General features: G+C 42.2%; 1 protein-coding gene across 2 annotated transcripts in view; it reads right to left on the minus strand.

The window, feature by feature from the left end:
• npas1 (neuronal PAS domain protein 1) overlaps positions 1 to 19,363 on the minus strand; it is a 74,872-nt gene extending 55,509 nt beyond the window's left edge. For both annotated transcript variants that reach the window (XM_088078959.1, XM_042486740.2), the window contains exons 1-3: positions 19,246 to 19,363; positions 16,428 to 18,108; positions 16,198 to 16,339 (exon numbers count right to left, since the gene is read on the minus strand). The gene's annotated coding sequence lies outside the window, so the exon portion shown is untranslated. The remainder of the gene's footprint in view (positions 1 to 16,197; positions 16,340 to 16,427; positions 18,109 to 19,245) is intronic.
• Positions 19,364 to 20,182: the final 819 nt, after the last annotated feature.

The following is a 20,182-nucleotide window of genomic DNA, read 5'->3' on the forward strand; positions in this document are numbered from 1 at the left end:
TGCCGATATCTGGCAGAGCGCTCTACACACACTAGTAGTCAACACTCCCTACCTGTCACTCAGGCTTATCTGAGATGACTTGTCAACCAAGCAAGTGTATGTCAAGAGACTGCCGTGTGTATGTGTGTGTGTGCGTGGAGAGAAGAGAGATCTGTTTCTGTTTCTTTGTGTCGGCGTGCACACAGGTTTGTGTGTTTGTTTGTTGTGTGTGTTTAGCGTCGGCGTGCAGGCATGTGTGCGTGTGAGCAGGGAGTGAACCTCGCCACTATCTAAATGGATCACACTTCAGAGTGTGCCGCCATTTCTCAGAAGCTGCCATCTCCGCACAGACAGACAGACAGACAGACAGAGAGACAGACTGGGTGGAGGGGGAGTTGGGAGACAGGCTCAGCCGGCTTGCTCCACTCAAGGTTATGTCCTGCCTGAAGTTGAGAACTGATGACTGTCGCCACATCGGGGAAATGTGAGTGAGTTGGGGAGGAAAAATAACCGGCGTCTTGACTCGTGTGTGATGTGAATGTCTTAAATGATGGGAGTTAACAACCTGCTTGGACGATAAAGCCAGGAGACATTTATCGTCCCTGAACAACTGCTTTGTGTCTCTCTTTTGGGCTGGGGGGGGTCAGAGGTCAGCCGACTGCGACACAGACAGAGAAAGGTCGACTGACTGACCTGTGATTGGCCCGTGACATGGCGACCCCCCACTGACACCATGGTAGCCATGGCTACTGAGCTGCAGACAAACATGATGTCAGTATAAGACTTGTGGGGGTTCAGGACGGAGGTCAAATAATATCTCATCTAAGATTCCCTTCAACACACACACACACACACACACACACACACACACACACACACACACACACACACACACACACACACACACACACACACACACACACACACACACACACACACACACACACACACACACACACACACACACACAAAACTAATCTCCCATTAAAATCTTTGTTTTCCGATGAGTAGACGCTCCCTGCGCCCTATTTGCAGAACCGACACGAGCAGATCTGCAAAGTGCAAATGATATAAAAGCGCCGGGGTCTCCATTATCAAAGTCTATGCTTGTGTCTATAGTCTCTAAACTTTCTGCACAGAGGAGAGTTAAAGAAGAAGAAAGGTAAAGAAGGGAGGGAAGACAAGAGAGGAGCAGCTTGTTGCATTAGCATTCCACCAGCAGAGAGGCTGTCTGTTTGCCTCTGGCAGCAGCCAAGAGAGGGGGACACTCTCTGCATCCTCACACAGCTCGTCTATCTCTCCCTCTGTCACTGTCTATCTCTCGCGCTGTCTGTCTCTGCCTGTCTCTCTCTCCCCCGCTCTCCCTGAGTCTGTCTGTTACATTTCTCCCTCCACTCTGCCACTGCCTGTCACTGTTTTTCTACACTCTGGACAATTTTCTCTGCAGTCTTCCTGTATCTGCCTATCGCTCTATCTCACACTGTCATCTTTCTGTTTATCTTTCTCCCCACTAATTTCTATTTTGCCTCCTTTCTCTTCATACTATTTCCATTCGAGACCTCGTGTGGCCTTTGCAGTCTCCACCAGAAATTATATTGATTGCTATTGAGAAAAGCGGCTCGAGCCATGACTGCCAGGGGTGAGTCATGAAGCTGCGTAGCGTAACATGATGTTGGCAGGTATGTTTGTGCACTTATAAGTTTTTCTTTAGCAACATAACATATTTATTTATCAATAACAGCATACATAGAGTAAATAAATACATATTCACGCGTGCACAGACATGCATTTTGTGCACAGTTGCTTTGCTGCACAGACACTGTTTTACAATTAATTTCTGTCATAATCACTTCATTAGATCAGTCTGTTAAAATGTTAAATGTATTTTTAAAATTAAATTTTTCAACAGTGTCGTCGAGTGTAAATTGTCCTGCGGGTCAGTGTTGTAGCATATCAACTAAGTGAAAAGGCAAACTCCCTAACAGTTGCCATGGTAATTTTAATAAACACAAGCCTTGACCATTCCTTGCATGCAGATACATAAAAAGCAATCCATTTAAATAGTATCATGTTCATTTTCAATTATTCATTGAATGTATTAAAGGTTGCATTTTTTGCATTAATTATTAAACGTAATTCCTTCTGTGAATGAATACAAGGAGGAAAATGGAAGAGTGCAGCCACAAATGAACATAAAATTTCATCTTCTTTTCTCAGGCTGTACAATCTGAGGAAAAAAGATGTTCAATTCTACATAATCTTTATAACAACATGCTAGCAAGTGGACAAATGTACGTTTTTTTTAAAATTAGAATTTGATTTCAAATGAGGTTCAAGAGCTGACCTTTTGAATTTTTACTGGTGTTTACATCCATATCAGGTAAATAGTTGGAATCGTTACCATTCTCTGCTGGTGAGAGAAGTCGCTGTCGCATGTGTCATCGTCTAATTGTCTAACCTACAATGCTGTGATAGAAAAGTCTTGCTGTGTTTATAGAGTGATAATAGCATACAATGTAATATATTATTATTATTATTATTATTACCCTCTTCCCTTACCCACCCCTAGGACCTGGACAACTCAAAGATGCAGAATAGTTCAAAAGAAAGAAAGATAGGACAAAAACAGCTACAACAACAAGTTTTCAGTTTAGTTCAGATTCCAAATTTAACTTTAATTTCCCACATGCCAAGACATAATATTTTCTTGTTTTTGCATTGTGGAGGCACACTGTGGATATTTCCGAATCATTTTTTGTGATAGTTGTGGTCAGGCCTAGCATGCTTGCTAGTGCCGGTCAGCACCCACCCTCTGGTTCTCCACTGCATTACAACCCTTTGCTCTGTCAGCACTGTTTCCATTGTTAACAATGTTTGCACTGTTAGCACTCTTGGCTGCTAGCCACTAGCTCAGCCACCTCCATGTTGACAGCCATGTACAGACAATCCCGGCTCAGACTCTGAATCATAGATATGCTCACAATGTAAAATACGGCTCCTTTTAATATGTACATTTTCTTTAGGAACTAACTTTATTTAAAACCCTATTTGCCAGATTAACTAGGTTTAATACAGAACTAGGGTTGGCTACCAAACTCAGTGCTTTGCACTAAATTTCATCAATACTACTGAGTACCGATGCACATTAAATCTACTTTTGCCAAATTTCGGTACCTGACAGCACATCTGAGTGAGAATGCTAGGTTTAGACAAGTGGTGGAAGTCCCACAAAGCGCCCAAAAGCCTTGAAGCCGACAACAGAGTTCCGCAGAGCTGCCAGGCTCAACTTCAGACAAGACATGGAGGGGCCCCAAAGCCGGGAAACAGACCATGGAGAGAGTCTGGTCTATTTTCTTTACTATATTATTTAACTAATTGACTATTATTATTGCTGGACGAGCAGACACACATACACACACAAGCAGACAAATAGAAACAGAACAGAAGATTAACTCTATGTCTGATTGTATTTTATTCTAGGCTACTACATAATTTCTACAGCTTGTTAAAAATAGTCATAATTTTGATTGTGAGAAATTAAAATACCAAAAAGGTACCATTGGCTTCCGATACCAAATTCCAGGTACCACAACCAGTTCCGTTATTGGTCCAAATGTTAATGTACTAAACCTTATACAGCACCTTCCTAACAGGTTCTTTACAATTATTTTTTAAGCTACAGACATAAAACAGAAGCAACACGAGAATGAAAATATAAACAAATAAAAAATAAAAACAGTACTGAGCCAATACAACAAAAACATGTCACTGTCCTTCTACTTACAGACCGCACTGTTTGTACAGGTGTAGGCACCCACTTGACTTGAATTTTCAAGAGAGGGAAAAAGTGCTTTTCAACATGTCAAGATCCAGTCTGTGTCCTCTGGCATGAAAGAACTCAAACACTCAGAGAATTCAACTTTTGTCAGCATTTTCTAACTGCACGCGCTAAAGGTGGAGCCTTGTGACTATCCACCACAATCAACTGTCATTCTCTCGCTGAAAACAATAGCTTTGCTATCAACCGCAACAAAGTGGCTGTAAAGACACTCAAACATGAATGCAAAAAAAGAAAACACTTAATGAAAACATTCAATCATGATAGAACAAAATTACCATATCAGTATGATGAGTACTCGCCATAATACTCTGATGATTACTCTGCTTTATCAAATTTAATTAGATTATAAAGGCTTAGCCTCCAAATAGCTGTGGGTAAGTAAATCATGTGCCGTTCAGGAGCAGAGCTAAAGCCAAGCCAACTCTGTAGTGTAGCCACCGAGACGAAATGCATTCAAACAAATTAATAGTCCATTAAATAAAAGCAAAACTCTGCCGGCTAATAGTGCCTTAAAAGCATATTAGCATTAGAACAGGATAGACACTCATTTGTCTCGTAGGAGAGTGTTTTAGCAGCGAGAAACTCCAGGATGAGTTAGCAGGCCACGTGATTCTTTCTTTACATACATGTGACATCTGGTGGAGGTCTTTATTCCTACAGTGATGTGAGCGATGGTTAAACCTAACCCTGGCGTGATCAATTCTCTCTTTTCTCCTCCCTTTCTTTCCTTTTCTTATACTGTCACTGAAACTCATCCTTCTCATTTAAAAGGTACTGTATCTCCCTTGTCTCAATTAATCTCACTCTCTCCCTGTGTTTGCCCTTCCGCTTTTCCACTCCCTGCATCCCTGCATCCATCTTGTTCCTGCCCTCCCCCCTTTTCCCCCCAGGCCCAGCCACCACTCTGGTATTCCCAAAGTCATCTGCAATCAGACATCTTCAATGGATTAATTACACTGTCCTCACACAGCTTGATTGAGCATCTAACATCTACACCCCACCTCCTCAGACCCCGATGCTCCTGCTTCACCTCCACCCACTCACAGACCTCAGATGCTTTCTTCTCCTCTCCTCCGTCCCTTCCTTTTTTATCTTGGCTTCTCTAAACCTCTACCTTTGACTCCAGACCCCACCCCAGCCTCCCGTTCTCTAAAAATGACCACAGCGGTCGTCCCGCTCTTCTCTGGGACAGGGAGCCTTTGCTAATTGGACATCGATTTGTGGGGCTCCCTCCATGATCTCTCCTGAATATCGGGATCACGCTAATTGAAGAATTAACTTTGGTGAGACTTGAACCTGGAAAAAGGAATAGGGGGAAAGGCAAAGACAGACAAAATGCCTTAGCTTAAAGAAATACAATAAAGCACACACAGGGGTGCATCCAGGCGCACGCACGGGTGCTCACGTACAAAATGGGGATAAGATGTGCAAGAAATCACAGCTCCTTCAAAGATAAATGGGTATAGGCATTTTGCCACATGGCAGGATTCACAAAATGTTACATTGATCATTATTATCTGATTTAGAGTGACTTTAATCAGCGGAGCTTCCATTAACTTGCTTAAGAAAACATGTAATAAAGGTGGAGAGGGAAAATAAAACACACTTCTGCAGAGGAAGAGTTTACCAAACAGCTACCTTTACTTGAGCCCCTTTTACACACTCCCTGTCTAAAGCAGGAATATCCCACCTTAACGCCACCTCACTGCTCTGTATCAAAGGTTTGGGGTAAGGGGGACAGCCGGCAGGACGAGCGTGACATTTTGTCAATGTGTTATGTATGCGACCCACCCTGGGATATATAAAAAACAGCTAGTAACTGAATACAGCTTACTGAAAGAAGGAGACCAGTGACCAGGAAATGCTTACAAACTGGTAAACAATGAGGTCCGAGATCTCCTTACACCCAGGACACACTGCCTGCATAAGCAGCATGTGTGCATCGCGGAACCTGTTATTTCAGTGCACATGTTAAAAGGTTAGAGCAGACACACTGGTAGCGTGAGCAGCGCTGTTCACAAGCTGCGACACATCAAGAGATTCTGAGTCTTGCTGATTTCTCTGTGCCATGTGAGCAGTTTTCTGTGGCCTTTTGATGATCATTTTGGCATCATACCACCCCTCACTATAGTTTTGATATCTATATCTGTCACAGACATTAAGAAATACACACACACACATATATATGTATAAACTGTATATATACTGTATTTACGCAACTGTTTCTGTTTCTGTTCTAAAAGTAAAAGCCCTCTGACAATACTTCTGTCAACAGAAACCCTTTAGTGGTTAGAAAGGAAACATGCAGTTGCAGCAGAAGGCAGCTCTGCAGCGCCGCAGCAACAACACTGTCAGTGTGAACACTGCAAACATATGAGCCGTAGCAGCTTGGCAAGGTAGCCGTCACACAGTGCTCACTCATGTACTGGGGTCGGGGAATTGCTCTATGAGCAGAGAACGAGATTAGCCACCATTCAACGGAGATGGTAAAATACTGTAATTGCCATGTTATGCCATTGTTATCATTTGTAAAGCGCTGCTGATGCATATGTTACATGTCACACTGGAGGCCAACACTGTTGTGTTAAACGTCACACCTGTCACTTCTCTTTTGATTCCACAATGCCCCCATGCTATCTAAAATCACACACTGGAGTGGCATGATGCTGTTCCTGTGTAAAAATGCAAAGGCGGAGCAAAGAAAGGACTTAGTAGCGAGTCTGTGGCACACAAATACACACAGCCTGGATTTCACTCCTCCCTCCAACACACACATCCACTCCACGTCAATCATGAATCCCAGACCATAACCCCAAAAGCAGAGTTCTGCTTTGAGTCATTCTAAAATCATGATGGATGACAACTTCCCAAAGCAATCCCTCTGCGTGCCAGCATCATTTAACTAAAGGCATCAACCTGCCCCAGCCAATACCGCTCCTCTGTTTCCTCGGCCTGAGAGCGCCGGACCCGCCGTTCAAAACCACTGACACATTTGTGAAAAAAATCCTCCTGAGGAGACATATGAAGGCTGCCACAGAAGAATGAGCTTCACCCAAGTTTCTAATCATGAATCTGCATTGCCCCCCCCTTTCACGAGTAGTAAAGACGACGACTGTGAGGAGGTTAAGCTGACCTCAGGCTCACGCTTTGGAGCAGGCTTACCCTGGAGTGTGAGATGACAAAACATTTAGCCCAATCTCACTTGCAGCTCGCTGACAGGCTGAAACAAAAGAACAGCCTCGGAGGAATGTAAAATCATTGAATGAATGTCAATTAATTTCACAGGACGGAGTTGAATTGATTAGAATATAAAACAATCTTTCTTGAAAGCAAAAGGGAATTGATGTCCAAGGCCTTCAAACAGCCGGAGTAGGAAGACAGAAAAACGACAAAATGAAAGAAAGACGGCTGATGTTGTGTGTATGTGCATGTGCTTAACAGTGTTTGTGCCCAGGTGTGTGTGTGTGTGTGTGTGTGTGTGTGTGAGCTCAGCAGTTGTGTTGCACGCTTGGCTGGCGGGGTGTGTGTAAAGTAATTAACATGATAGCCTCCCTCTAAGCCTGATAGCCTGTTCCCTGCAGCGAGGTCGTTCAACAGACACCAACAGACACCTGAGTTGCGTCTCAGACACAACCATGCAATGCATCTCTAATGCAAACACACACACACACACACACACACACACACACACACACACACACACACACACACACACACACACACACACACACACACACACACACACACACACACACACACACACACACACACACACACCCTACCATGTTCAACCCACATACACCTGGTACCAACAAATACTGGGAACATACAGCAATCAGCAAAAATGACATGGTACATGTATACCTGTCAGCAGCATATTACATGATGGCTAACAAACGGTTTATTCTGAATACACTGACATTTATTTATTCACCTTGACAATCGTGCAGAGAAAATGAAACAATATATATTCAAGAGAAAATGTGGAAGCAAGAAACAGAGATAACTAGGAACACAGGGAGCTCCTACCTCCACAAAGGCTGCACACAATGCTCTAGATATTTTTATTTTAATCACAGAATGTTATTTTTTATGCTCATCTAGATCTGCACTAAATAAATGTTTTCAATGTCTTTTTTAAACTGACTATAACTTTTAACTGACTTTTAACTGACAATGTGAAAACAATTAATGGTTTTCTGGTATTATCACCTGCATTTGCAGATCTTCTCTGCTTTACTTAGATTTATAGTGAGCTCTTTGTTTAGCTGTCTTTTAGCTGCCTGTCTTCACTCTAACTATTCTCATAGAGTCATTTTTGGCCACAACAGGCAGCTTAGTTAGCAACTAACTGGTGAACACAGTGGTGCATCTTGCAGCTATGGAGCCAAATATTTCCTTCAGGAGATGGCTGAGTCCAAAAACACTGGGAAATGAGTGAATATGGCAAACGAAATCAAGTGTATGATAATGTTGCTCTGTCACTGCTGGATGTGTGAATAAGTAACATGTTTAATAACAAGTTTGTCATATCATCTCTAAGATTGATAATATGTCAGTGTAAATAACTTGTTTCTGCTGCCCCCAAATGGCCCAAAAGTCAGTGATTGAAAGCTGACACTAGGCTGAGCGTTACCCTAATTTAGAAAAGAGGAGTGCCCTTAAGGCATTTTTGAAAACAACCAATATGGCTACAGCTAAAATGGAACTTTGTGTTCAAGTCAAATTCTGACGGCAAAAATGGTGACACTCTTTTACAGACATATTGATGCTACGCCATCACAGCTCATCTCTGAACACTATATCCTGTTAACATTTCTCTGTTGCTCAGCTCCATATCATGTTTTGTTGCTCTGATTGTTTTTGGGGTCTATTTAACTGTGTTCAGATGCAATTTGGTCTACAACTATTGATGACACCCCAGATGTTCCAGAGTAACTTGCATTTATGATTTAGTCTGGCTATGCCATATGAACTCCTTGCAGATCATGCTGAATTATGCCAAGTCTGACTCATGACCAGTGAGTTATGGCCAATTAAAAGGATCATTTCCTGTAGCGCCACCCATAAATGATATGGCATAAAATTTTATAGGACTGCTTCCAGTAGAGATATTCATAGTTTATCTAAATGTGTTTGTAATTGCATGATGCATTTAAAACTAATGGCAGTTATGATATTGCAGGTCATGTCAACAAGAATTTGGCCACAATTTGGCACGACAGTAAACATGACATCAAAATAAACAGGTAAGTAATTTTTCTGCATCAAAATACATTATGCATTTGTATTATGGACTGAAGATTGGATTCAATTCAGAGTGTTCTGTTCTGGCAAAAATGGGCTGAACGAAGGAATTCATGAGAGATTAAAGTGGTTTATAAATGGCCACATCGTGAAGCTGTCTACACCAAAAACAATAAAACTGTTTTTCGACAATGGTCTAACTTTCCACCAATTTCCCGAAAATCTGTTAAGTAGTTTTTCCTGCTAACTAAAAACCAAATAAATATGATGGGACAAAAACAACCTCTTTGGTGGAGATAATTAGATATCCCACAAGACTGCTTGTGGCCACACAATGCTGAGAATATCCTTCCCTTTTCTTCTACTACTATCTTTTGTCTCCTTCCTCTTCATCCCTCATAACCCCAAGACCTTTGCTTTAGTCCTCTAATACTAAAACTGTGGCTTGGCACAGACCCCCCAACTCCCCTCACAGCCCTTCACAACCCTCATTTGCTAAAGGATTAGAGTAGGGGCACCGGGGTCAAAGCAAGGCCACCACCAGAGACCCTAAAAAAGAAGAAATGCACACACACCAGGGAGCACAGAGCTTCAAATGCACACGCAAACACATACACATTAGCATTATGTACACTCTGCACACATGACACTGCCTTAAAAGCACACACTGTCTGAGGAGCATAACAGCATTATGCATTCACATACTGTAGGTGTGTAGGCAGGACCCTCATCCCCAGACACGTACCAAAACAGAGACACAAATTTGCATGAGCATGTGCAGAACTAAATAAATTGACCTTAACTCTCTAACTCAAAAAACACTAATACATATTTGTGCGACTTTAAAAAAACCAGGGTCAAATAACAACTTCAGAGAGAGGAAAGCTGTTGATAAATCGTAGCAGCTCTAAGGCGGCATGAATCACACCTTCGAAAGAAGTCTAAGTGAGAGAGCGAGAGATGGGGGGGGGAGTCAGTGAGAGAAGAAAAGTGATTGTCAGGGAGAGAAGAAACATCACTCTGAAAACTTCTAAAGAAGGCCCTGCTCTGGGTTTTAAATGCTCTCCTCCTTCTATCACTCCCTCTCTCTTCCCACTTTCCTCTCATCCCTTTCATGAATTAAAAGCACGGCCGGTCTGTGGGGAGAAGCATAGTTAATTCTGATCAGATCTCCTCCTCCCCCCTCTCCGCCTTCCCCCACCCTCCTCCTCTCCTCCCTGGGCGACGGTTGCCGTGCAGTCTGACAGACGGAGATGGGATCTGACAGTAAACAGGCGTGTGGATGCCCGGCGCGTGATTGACACGTAGGCAGGTCGGCGGGGGCCCGCCCCCCTCCTAATCCTGCCCTGTCAGCTCTAATTGGGGAGGTGGGGCTCTATGTCACCAAGGTGACTGATTGACAGGACCCCAGCTTTGCATAGATATGAGGGAAAGGTGGGGAGGTTCACGCATGGCATAACACTGTTAACACTACTATACTGCTAATAGAGATATGTGTGTGTGCATGTGTGTGTGGTTGCCGTGCGCTCATGCACATTCACAGACGCCCAGATGCAGGTGAACACACTCAAGAACACGGCTGAGCACACAAATAAACCCACAACAATAACCATGAACAAAATCTTCATGCATACAGGATGTCTGAACGCAGCGTGCATCTACAAACACGTGCACACTGACAATCTCTTGACATGCTGTGATGAAGAGCAGAGGTTGTAAATGCTACAAGCACTGGGATATGGGACGCAGGGAGGAGCAATTCAGAGGGCTTCACCGTGTCGAGGCCAATGAACAGCAGGGCAGGGGTTAGACTCTTTGCCTCTCACACTTCAACCTGTGGACACGCAAATGTGTTATGGTTAATGTGTGTTAAATGAAAGACTGTGAGTGTATTTGTGTGTGTACGCGTTTGGGTGATGCCGTTTGGACATATTTGATGCTCTGTATAGCAGTGGTTCCCATCTTGGGGGTCAGGGACCCAAAAAGAGATGCATATGATTAAGGAGATAAAGACGCAAAAAGAAGCAACACTTAGTGGCACAGTGACGCTTTGACTTAAATTCCAACTTCACCATGCTAACACGATCACAATGAGTGACGTTACATGGACATGAATACCCGTTTATCAGCCTCATGCAGCGTATGATCATATTTGGGATATGGTGTTTACATTAGCAGAGAGAAATCAGGCGATTCATATTTTGGGTACACATCCCGGTTTCTACAGAGTAGCTCCAGCTAGCTTATTTGGGTTTCTCATAGACAAAATACGGTGTTTACATGCTTGAACACAAACAGGATACTCCAAAAACATGGATTACTTATGCCCATCTGCACACAGTTAACTGCAACTTATGGAGTTTACCAGGTTCACCATCTTACTTAAGCCTGTTGGCACACAAGCATTTGCTAATTAGCAGCAAACACAAATTAGCTGAGGCTGATGGGAATGCAATTAGTTTTGCAGGTATTTAGTCATGAACCAACAATAATGGTACTAGATAAAAAGTTAAGCAATCACCAAGGTGCTTACAATTCATACTTAAAAGTACAAAAATGTCTGAACCAAAATTTAACGGCAATGGATCCAATAGTAGCCGAGACATTTCCCTCAAAACCAGAAATGTCAAACTCATGGTGGGCCTGAAGGAAAAGTCAGAGGAACAACAAGTTCTTTAAAGAGGACCAATTATGCTCATTTTCAGGTTCATATTTGTATTTTGGGTTTATATAAGAAGATAAACCTCACTTAATTTCCCTCACACTGTCTGGGCTTTAACACATGTATACATCCTCTGTCTGAAATGTGTCGTTTTAGCGCCTACCTCTTTCAGCATCCCCTCCCAAAAAGCCCAGTCTCCTCTGATTGGTCCTCTATCTTGGCCAGGGACATGATTGTTAAAGAGAATAGCTGCACTATCTACCGCAAAAAATCATCAAACATAACCCGTTGTGTTTCATTCATGCTCCAGCAGGAATTTGATCCTAAATCGGGAAGGAATTAACAGCAGCCAAGATGTGTTCTTTGCTTTACCCCTTGTAACATCAACTTCTCATGGAAGGAGAAAACGTCCTTGAATTTGAAACTTTTAACACACATTTAATATGAAGATTAGACATTGTCTAGATCTGTTCATCCATGCATCCATAAGAAAAAAGGAAAAACATAATAGGTCCCCTTTATTATTCATCCTCTGGGCACCATGATTGTCTGTAAAAAACGCTGTCATGGTAATCCACCCAGTAGTTGTTGAGATATTTCAGTCTGGATCAAACATGTGGATTACATTACATGATACTTTCAATCACCAACTTATCAATTAAACTAATGCAGTCTGATACAACAGCCCTGCAATTTTTTTATTACATTTACAAAGGTTATCATATTTTAGAGACACGTTGATTGTGTCAACGAAATGATAATTTTGGAGACTGCGGTTTGAAGTGTTGTTAACTTGTATATAAAGTTATACTGAGTGTATATATTCTCCATCCTATGTGTTTTTTAGCACACTGTCTAACTGTCCAACCATGTTTAAATCGAAGAGGGCAGACTAAATAGAGGACATCTTGACCTAATAAACTACTCAAAATTCAGTTTGGTTTTTTTTTTTTTTTAGACTTCTACTTTTTAATCTTGGCTTTTTTTTTTCTTTTTAAAATTCCAGACATTTTTACATCCTCGGGCCTCTATAAATTCTAAAAATGCAAAAATCAGAGAGGGAAAATTCAGTGGTTAAGCTGCTCACACTCTCACAGACATGTACAAACTATGATTAGGAGTCGCATGTTACTGCCTGCTTCATTATGAAGGATTATTATCCAAAACCGCTATACGAGACTGGCAAAGTTTATGCTCCAAAGCGTTTGAATTTGCATAGCTAATTATGAATTGTTAATTGTAATGGCTCATATCTTTGTATATGGATGTATTTTAATGATTTTGTGTGTGTGTGTGTGTGTGTGTGTGTGTATGAGTGCATGTGAATGTGCATGTGTGTGTGTGTTTTGATTGACAGCTGCCACTGACCTGTGCCAGTCAGAGTGCCATACTGCGGGGCGGTGGGGTCGATCACTACGGAGACGACCTTCGCCCTCATCTGCATCCTGCCTTCATTAGCAGAGCCAGGCAAGGAGAATAACAACCCAATAAATTAATAAAGAGAAAGAGGGGAGAGAGGAGAGAAGGAGGGGAGGGATGGAGGGAGGGAGCGGACAAGAGGAGAGCAGGCAGAGCAGGAGTATAACAGGAACAGAGAGTGAGGGAAGGAAGGAGGCAGGCGTGAGGAAAGGGCAGGGAAGGAGAAGTATGAGAGGAAAGAGCGACGCACTGAAGTATATAGGTCTGGGAGTGTGTGTGTGTGTGTGTAAAGGCTAAGGGGTCAGCTCAGGTAGAAAAAAGCTAATGAATGAAAAGAGGCTCAGGAAGACGGCCAGAAAGAGTAAAAGGTACATAAGTATTGAATTTACCCCTAGCAATAAAATCCAAATGCAGATTAAAGTTGCATCTGCAGTATATTGTGACAACGCAGTAGACCAAAAGTCAACCAAATTTGTAAATTTACCCAAGAAGGACTGGAAACACATTTCCCTAAAATATCTCTGGGGCTGATTTAGAAATGTGGCTCGGAGCCCTGTTTAAACAGAGTATTGATACATTACCATCTGTACTGGCTCTTAAATGCCAGTATTGACAGAGATGCACTAACTGGTCCACATGGCAGCATTTTAACAGGGCCAAATGTTCCAGATCCCTCCCTCCCCTCTTGTTCATGATTGTGTTGACCACACAGCAAATGTGTTAATAAAGTATGAGGTTTAATCATCCACTACTGGATACATATCCATGCTGGTCTTGCTCAGGAGAAGACAGAGATAGAGGAAAATACCTCTCGAATACCTCCACACTCACAGTGAAAAGCATACAGCAGAGTCCAGGGGAAGCTTGCCGCGTAAATAAATTATGAACAAGTATGTTACGCGGGATAGTCTGTTGGTTGGGAGCTCTCCCAGGAGGACTCCAGTAATGATGCTTTCTCATCTTCCAGCAGATTTGTATAGCATACACCAACTTCCATTACTCCATCTTCATCAGCATGATGGATGGAAATACAACCCATCCTTAAGCCAGGAGATCTGCGGTTTAGATTTCTCAGAGTTTTTAGCAATTAACTGTATATATTTTAAACTTATGTGGGTTTCTACAAAGCAGAGCTGTGGTTTCCAACCTTTCTTAACTTATCTAACCCCACAGGCATATCAGATGAGCCAGTACGCCATCACTGACACCACAAGGCTGAACTGATTTTAAACTCTGTCACTATGTTGAATATGGAAGTGCCGAACTGCAGTTCTTTGAATGGCCACATAGACACTGTGTTAAAATGCCCAACTTCACAGCAGAAGTAAACATGTTTACAGCCTGGTTTAAAAAAAAACAACCAAAAAAAAAACACTTTGGTTTCTATTGCCAATTTCACATCATGTCAACTGTAATGGGTTGGGGGTGGATTTTACCATACCTCACCCTTTTATATTTTATTAAAGCTTAAAATTGTGCATATTTAGAGCACTGTCTGCGAGCCGTTGCTACAGTCTGAGTCAGACCCACCCCTCACTCCTCCACAGCTCCAGCCTCTTATCTAAAAATGGTCATTTGTGGCTCCAAAAAACCAAGATAACAATGGCCGAAATGCCAAAATCAAGGCAAATTTGTGCTCCGCAGGATAAAGAAGAAATGATCTACCCTACTTTACCTTAATTTGCTTCTCATTGGACTAACCAGACAAACTTAACAAACCTAACCAATCCCACCAACGAAGGCAGTGAGAACCAGGCAATCAGAGGCAGAGTAAGGCAGGTCAGTCCTTCACTATCCGAGAAAATGCAACTTCACAAACTTGAGGGACTAAAAACTGGAGTCTACAAAAGCAACTGATGATGTCAGGGTAGCTACATCCATTATTTTATACAGTCTATGTATTTAACACTAATGCGTATATAAAAGTGGATATTGTTCTATTTTTCATGCATTTTAGCTGTTAATGTTAGGCCACTTTGGTTACATTTGCGTGCCTTTACAAGAGTGGCAAAACGACTGATATTTCTGCTCCTTGCACTACTGGCACAGCTAAAACTGCAACTACACTTCCCTGCAGATTTTCAAATGACTTTTACCAGAGGGCTGACAATTTCTTAAATCGACCATCATAAAGTTTACTGGAAAGCACAACTAAATTGTGCAGAAATATATTGAAATTTAGACAAGACAAAATTTTGTCCAACAACAAAAATCTACTCAGATGGGGATCTGTATTCCGATATCAACAGTTTTACAAGGCAGGCTATCAATTTACAACATTTCAACCATTTACACGTCACTTTTGCATACTATTTCAATTATTTCAACCATTTATCTATCACTTTTAGCAAATTATTACAACTATTTGTCATTCACTTTTAACTATTTCAACCATTTATCCATCACTTTTAGCTAACTGGTTAGACATTTCACACATTCTTAACCATAACATGTGGTGTAACTTCTAAATACATTTTTAAATCATCTTCAAAGTACCCCGTTTTAACTGCAAAAGTGCCCTCTGAGCTAAAAGCATCCCTGCTTGGAGATCACTGAACACAATGGCAAAGAGATCCAGGCCAGTTTTCGGATTGCAACTTGTGTTAGAAAAAGACTACATCAATTTAAAACATTGTGAGGCGCTCACCGAGCCACTCACAGCCAAGTCTAACTGTATTTGAGGAGGCAACAACATTGGCGCTCTCAGGAGCGGCGGGCAGCCTGCTGTAAGCACCAAACAACACACATCACATCAAAAAGCTCCATCTGTTGAGAAGACACAGGTAATGTGCCTGACCCTATTTTCTCTGTCTCTCTAAGTGAGAAGTGCTGGCTGTTCAGGGTCGAGAAGTGTGAGTGCCGGGGAGCGGGGCCTGCTGTGCTGGGGAGGAAATTCTCAGGGCGATCGATGCGGAGGATTAGGGCCGGCTTTGGGGCTCAGAGGCCTGGATCTGAGCAGTATTCTCAGTGGGGCCCCTGGGAGAGCTAGAGAGGAAAGCTGGAGGAGAGAGAAGAGGAGGGCCAGGGGAGAGAGGAGAGAGAGGCTAACCTGGAACTGTCAGGAGGCTGAGAGGGGGGCTGGCCAGGCTGGGAATAGAGGAGCGGTCATGGTCCCAGTTGACATTATGAATGGCGCTGAGTTTCTGCCACCCACTCAGATAAACACACACTGGCCAGTCTGATAGGATAAGCTGCGGAGCAAAGAGAAGATTTAATGCAACACGAGAGGGAAAAAAACACCGACAAACACAGATGAAGTTGGTTATTTTGTCTCCTTACACTCCATCTTTTAATTTTCTTCAGGCCAAATCGGTAGTTGTCTTCTAACTTGATGAGTGCAGCACACAACAATAGGCTCCCTCCGTCTGTGTGTCTGCCTCTGATGCTCATGATTGGTCAGCCCGTTCGCCAGCTCGCAGCTCTCCCCCGGGTACAGACGGTTGGATCCATGATTCATTTTGCAATGAGGAAAAAAAAGGAGAGAGCGCATGTGAGAGAAGAAACAGCCAAGACCACTGGGAAATTATACGGTGGAGCGGCGTGGTGGATCTGGAATTAAACGGCATAATTAATCAAGCAAAAAAACAAGCACGCCGCTCATACATTTATTATTTGCATTTTTTCCACTTCAGGAGATGTAATCAGCAGATATACATTGGGGCCCCTGATTCATGTCGCGGGGACCTGGAGGCCGTGAGCCCTTTTCGACCGCTGACCCTAAAAGCGTAAAGTGGGATCAGTTCTACTCAAGGCTTGATTTTTTTTTTCACACCAACTATCATCTCCACACAATGCCCTCTGCCTCCAAAGTAATCTCCACAACAAGCAGAACAAGTCCCACAGAATCATGTTGTTGTCTGCCCGTCCTTTAAATTAGGGTGTCTGCAAAATTGGGTTCACAACTCTCGGCTCTCTGTGGAGTTGTTCTGCATTATGCAGTGTGCACACTTGACCCGATGAAGAAAAACTAGACACTTTTAGAAATACAGCATGGAAATATCACAGCAATATGATCACACGGCAGTAAAGAGCTGACAAAACCATGTAAGCACCCCACAAAACAACTTTTAAATAACTAAATCACCATTGCAGACACAGCAGCAAAGGTCACATTAGGTTGCACACCAAAAAGCAGCACTTGCTAGACCCTTGTACACTACTTACCATACAGTACTCTGATGATAGTTTGTTTTTCTGATTTTGGAATATGTTGTAATGCTTTACAAGACAGGTCACTGGTAAACAACTGTGCAGTTTCCTTCACGATGCATCTGCAAGTTCTGCACACACTGTAAAAATGTCATTTATTTGAAACTCTTATGTTGCTTTGAAAACTCATTTATCAAAGTAGTGACCTAGTGAAATTTGTAACATAGGGCACCATGAAACCCCTGTGTACCTCTGTAACACTTGTCACATGTTGCAGATGTCATTTCAACATTGTGGGGGCACGCACCTGAAAGAGAATTTGGGGTTCCCAGACAGAAAGTTTTTAGCATCAAACACTTAATTTCCTCTGTTCTGGCGACTTTTTTTGACTTTTTTTTTTTTTTAATGCACCAATATGGGCATTTTCTGTATCAATTCATGGTGTGTTAATTTTGTCAAATGAAAAGTCCTCTGTGACTATTGTTTTTTTTTGTAAATATACTAAATATTGAAGGAGAACATGTCGCCTTCATATCCCTGAAATCTACACCTATGATAGCAGTAGGTTCCCCTCTCCGATATTTATAGTTTGGACTCCTGGATGGCAAAATTGCTAAGAAAAAATAATTAGAATAAAATAAAAAATAAAAAATAGATAAATTAAGCAATGATCTGACAAATGTTGGAAAATATGTGCAGAATTTTCTTTGTTGTGTTCATTTTTTCTTACCTTGTTGATCATCTCACAACCCCTCAGACTGATCCTGTGACACATAAGGCCATCCCATCTCCCAGGTTTGGAAAAAATGACCTGAAGGATAGGAATTCTTTTTAGGCATTTACAATCACACACACTACAGTATATTGTGGTACATTACCTCTATAGCTTTCTAACTTTGATTTATTGATAGTTATTTGCACTTCAATAGTCTGTTTGTGCTGCTGTTAATTTACTTCCTTGTGATCAATAACTTTTTTTGTAAATCTTATAATAAGGACTAGTAAAACTGCCTTAAAGCATAATGTCTCTTTATAATTAAATATACTTATAAAAAGTAAGAAATCTACATTAGTAGTGATGCAGTGAGAGTATAACGGGTTGTTATTGTAGAAATATTGATGTTTTTAATCACAGAATACAAAGCACTGCTGCATTTACACGTTTTGTACGTGCACTTCATCTTTCCCCTAGATCTCATGTGCCTCCGCCACATGCGCCTAACCCTCATTATGCCCATTATACATAAATACATCCGCCAAACAGTTTGAAACGTATCACTTTTCTGCTGGTCAATACGGCTTGTTCCTGGAGCGCCGTCATCAATCGAGCCATCAATATGGAAATACCACTGTGACCCAGACATTAATCAATGGGCTCCTCGGGGAGGAGAGGGAGGGCAGGGGCACCTAAAATCATCAATGAGACGGATCGGCCCGCAGTCAGGCTCGGACAGTCCGTATTGATAAGAGCATTTCCACCTGTAGCGGCCGGAGCGGAGAGACAGGCCGCATCTGAATTCAATACCCGCCGCCGCAGCTGCGAGCTCGAAGCCCAGAAAGACACGGTTGAGCGGAGATACGTGCCTCGACTCATCATAAGACCAGTCTCTTTTCCTCCATATATGTCCCCTTCCTCCTCCTCCTCCTCCTCCTCCTCTCTGTCTACCTCAGAACTTTTTTTCTTTTTTGGTCATGCCTCGCACTAAAGAAGCACATCACGCCTCTAATACAGAGCAACAATGACTTCAAATTAACTTCTTTGTCTTTATTCCGCGGCTTACTTTGCCGAGCACACCCTCCTCCTCCTCCTACTCCTCCGACTCCTCACACAATCTCTGGAGTTTAGTCAAACCTCTTTCCTCCTCTAACTTCAAACTGTGAGAGGGGAAGTGCAGCTCGACATCAATGAGAAACGTCTTCAGATGCGCGTCTCACGCACTCATCTCACCGTGAGCGCGGGATTAAAGCGTCGTCTCACTGTTGACATCCAAACCTTGACCCAATCAATTAGGTCCATGCTCCACGTTTGCCTCCTTTACCCGGATACAGCAGAGCGGTGGTTGATGGGTAATGTGGGACAAGTCAGCCTCCTAGTGGTGTGTTTGTGTACGCACAAGGAAAAAGCAACAATAAACGTGAAGAATATATCCCAAATAAAGACAGAGCAACATTTCCTGCCTCAGTGTAGCGCATATGAAGATATTAGAGCAAAGTTCTTTACACAAATGAAGAAATTAAAAAATTATAATTCTAATACACTCTCTGACCACATTAAAATGTAACATCCACTTGGAGAAAATAGTGCCAGCGCTATAATAGCAGCAAGATATGTCAGTGCATATCACGGAGCAAAGTAACACAACATTTAACAGCTGGACTTCATCTCCTCACAGCTCACACCCCGCCTCTTTGTTTATTTTATTAACTTTATTTTCTCTACCCGTGGGTTTTAGGGGTTGTTTTTTTTCCTTTATTTTTCTTAATGACCTCAAACAAACATCAATTATATATAATTCCATTTTTTGTATTTTAATTGTACTGCCAATAAAACCTGTTGAACAGGCATTTTATCCAAGAAAAAGGGAATATTAGATAATTTAGTTAAATGGTTTAATGTGCACAATAGAGCTCCAATAGCTGTATTTGCAAATTCTCACATTTGTAAATAATCCTAGCATTCCTGACAACCCTGTGTGGTTTCATCCCCACTTTGGCCTGTAAAGCAATGTTGACGCTCCCCATATTTGACTTCCAATCAAATCCCACACCACTCTCTCCCTCGTGACACTCCTTAAAGGTTAGAGTTCAACGGTCGTGTGTCCTGTGTGCACACAGGCCTGCCCTTTTCATTCCCAATCAGCCGCTTCTCTCTTTTTTTTCTTCCT

The sequence above is a fragment of the Plectropomus leopardus genome, chromosome 6 (genome assembly GCF_026936395.1).
Source record: "Plectropomus leopardus strain MGB_pleo_1.0 chromosome 6, ASM2693639v1, whole genome shotgun sequence".
NCBI classification, from domain to species: Eukaryota; Metazoa; Chordata; class Actinopteri; order Perciformes; family Serranidae; genus Plectropomus; species Plectropomus leopardus.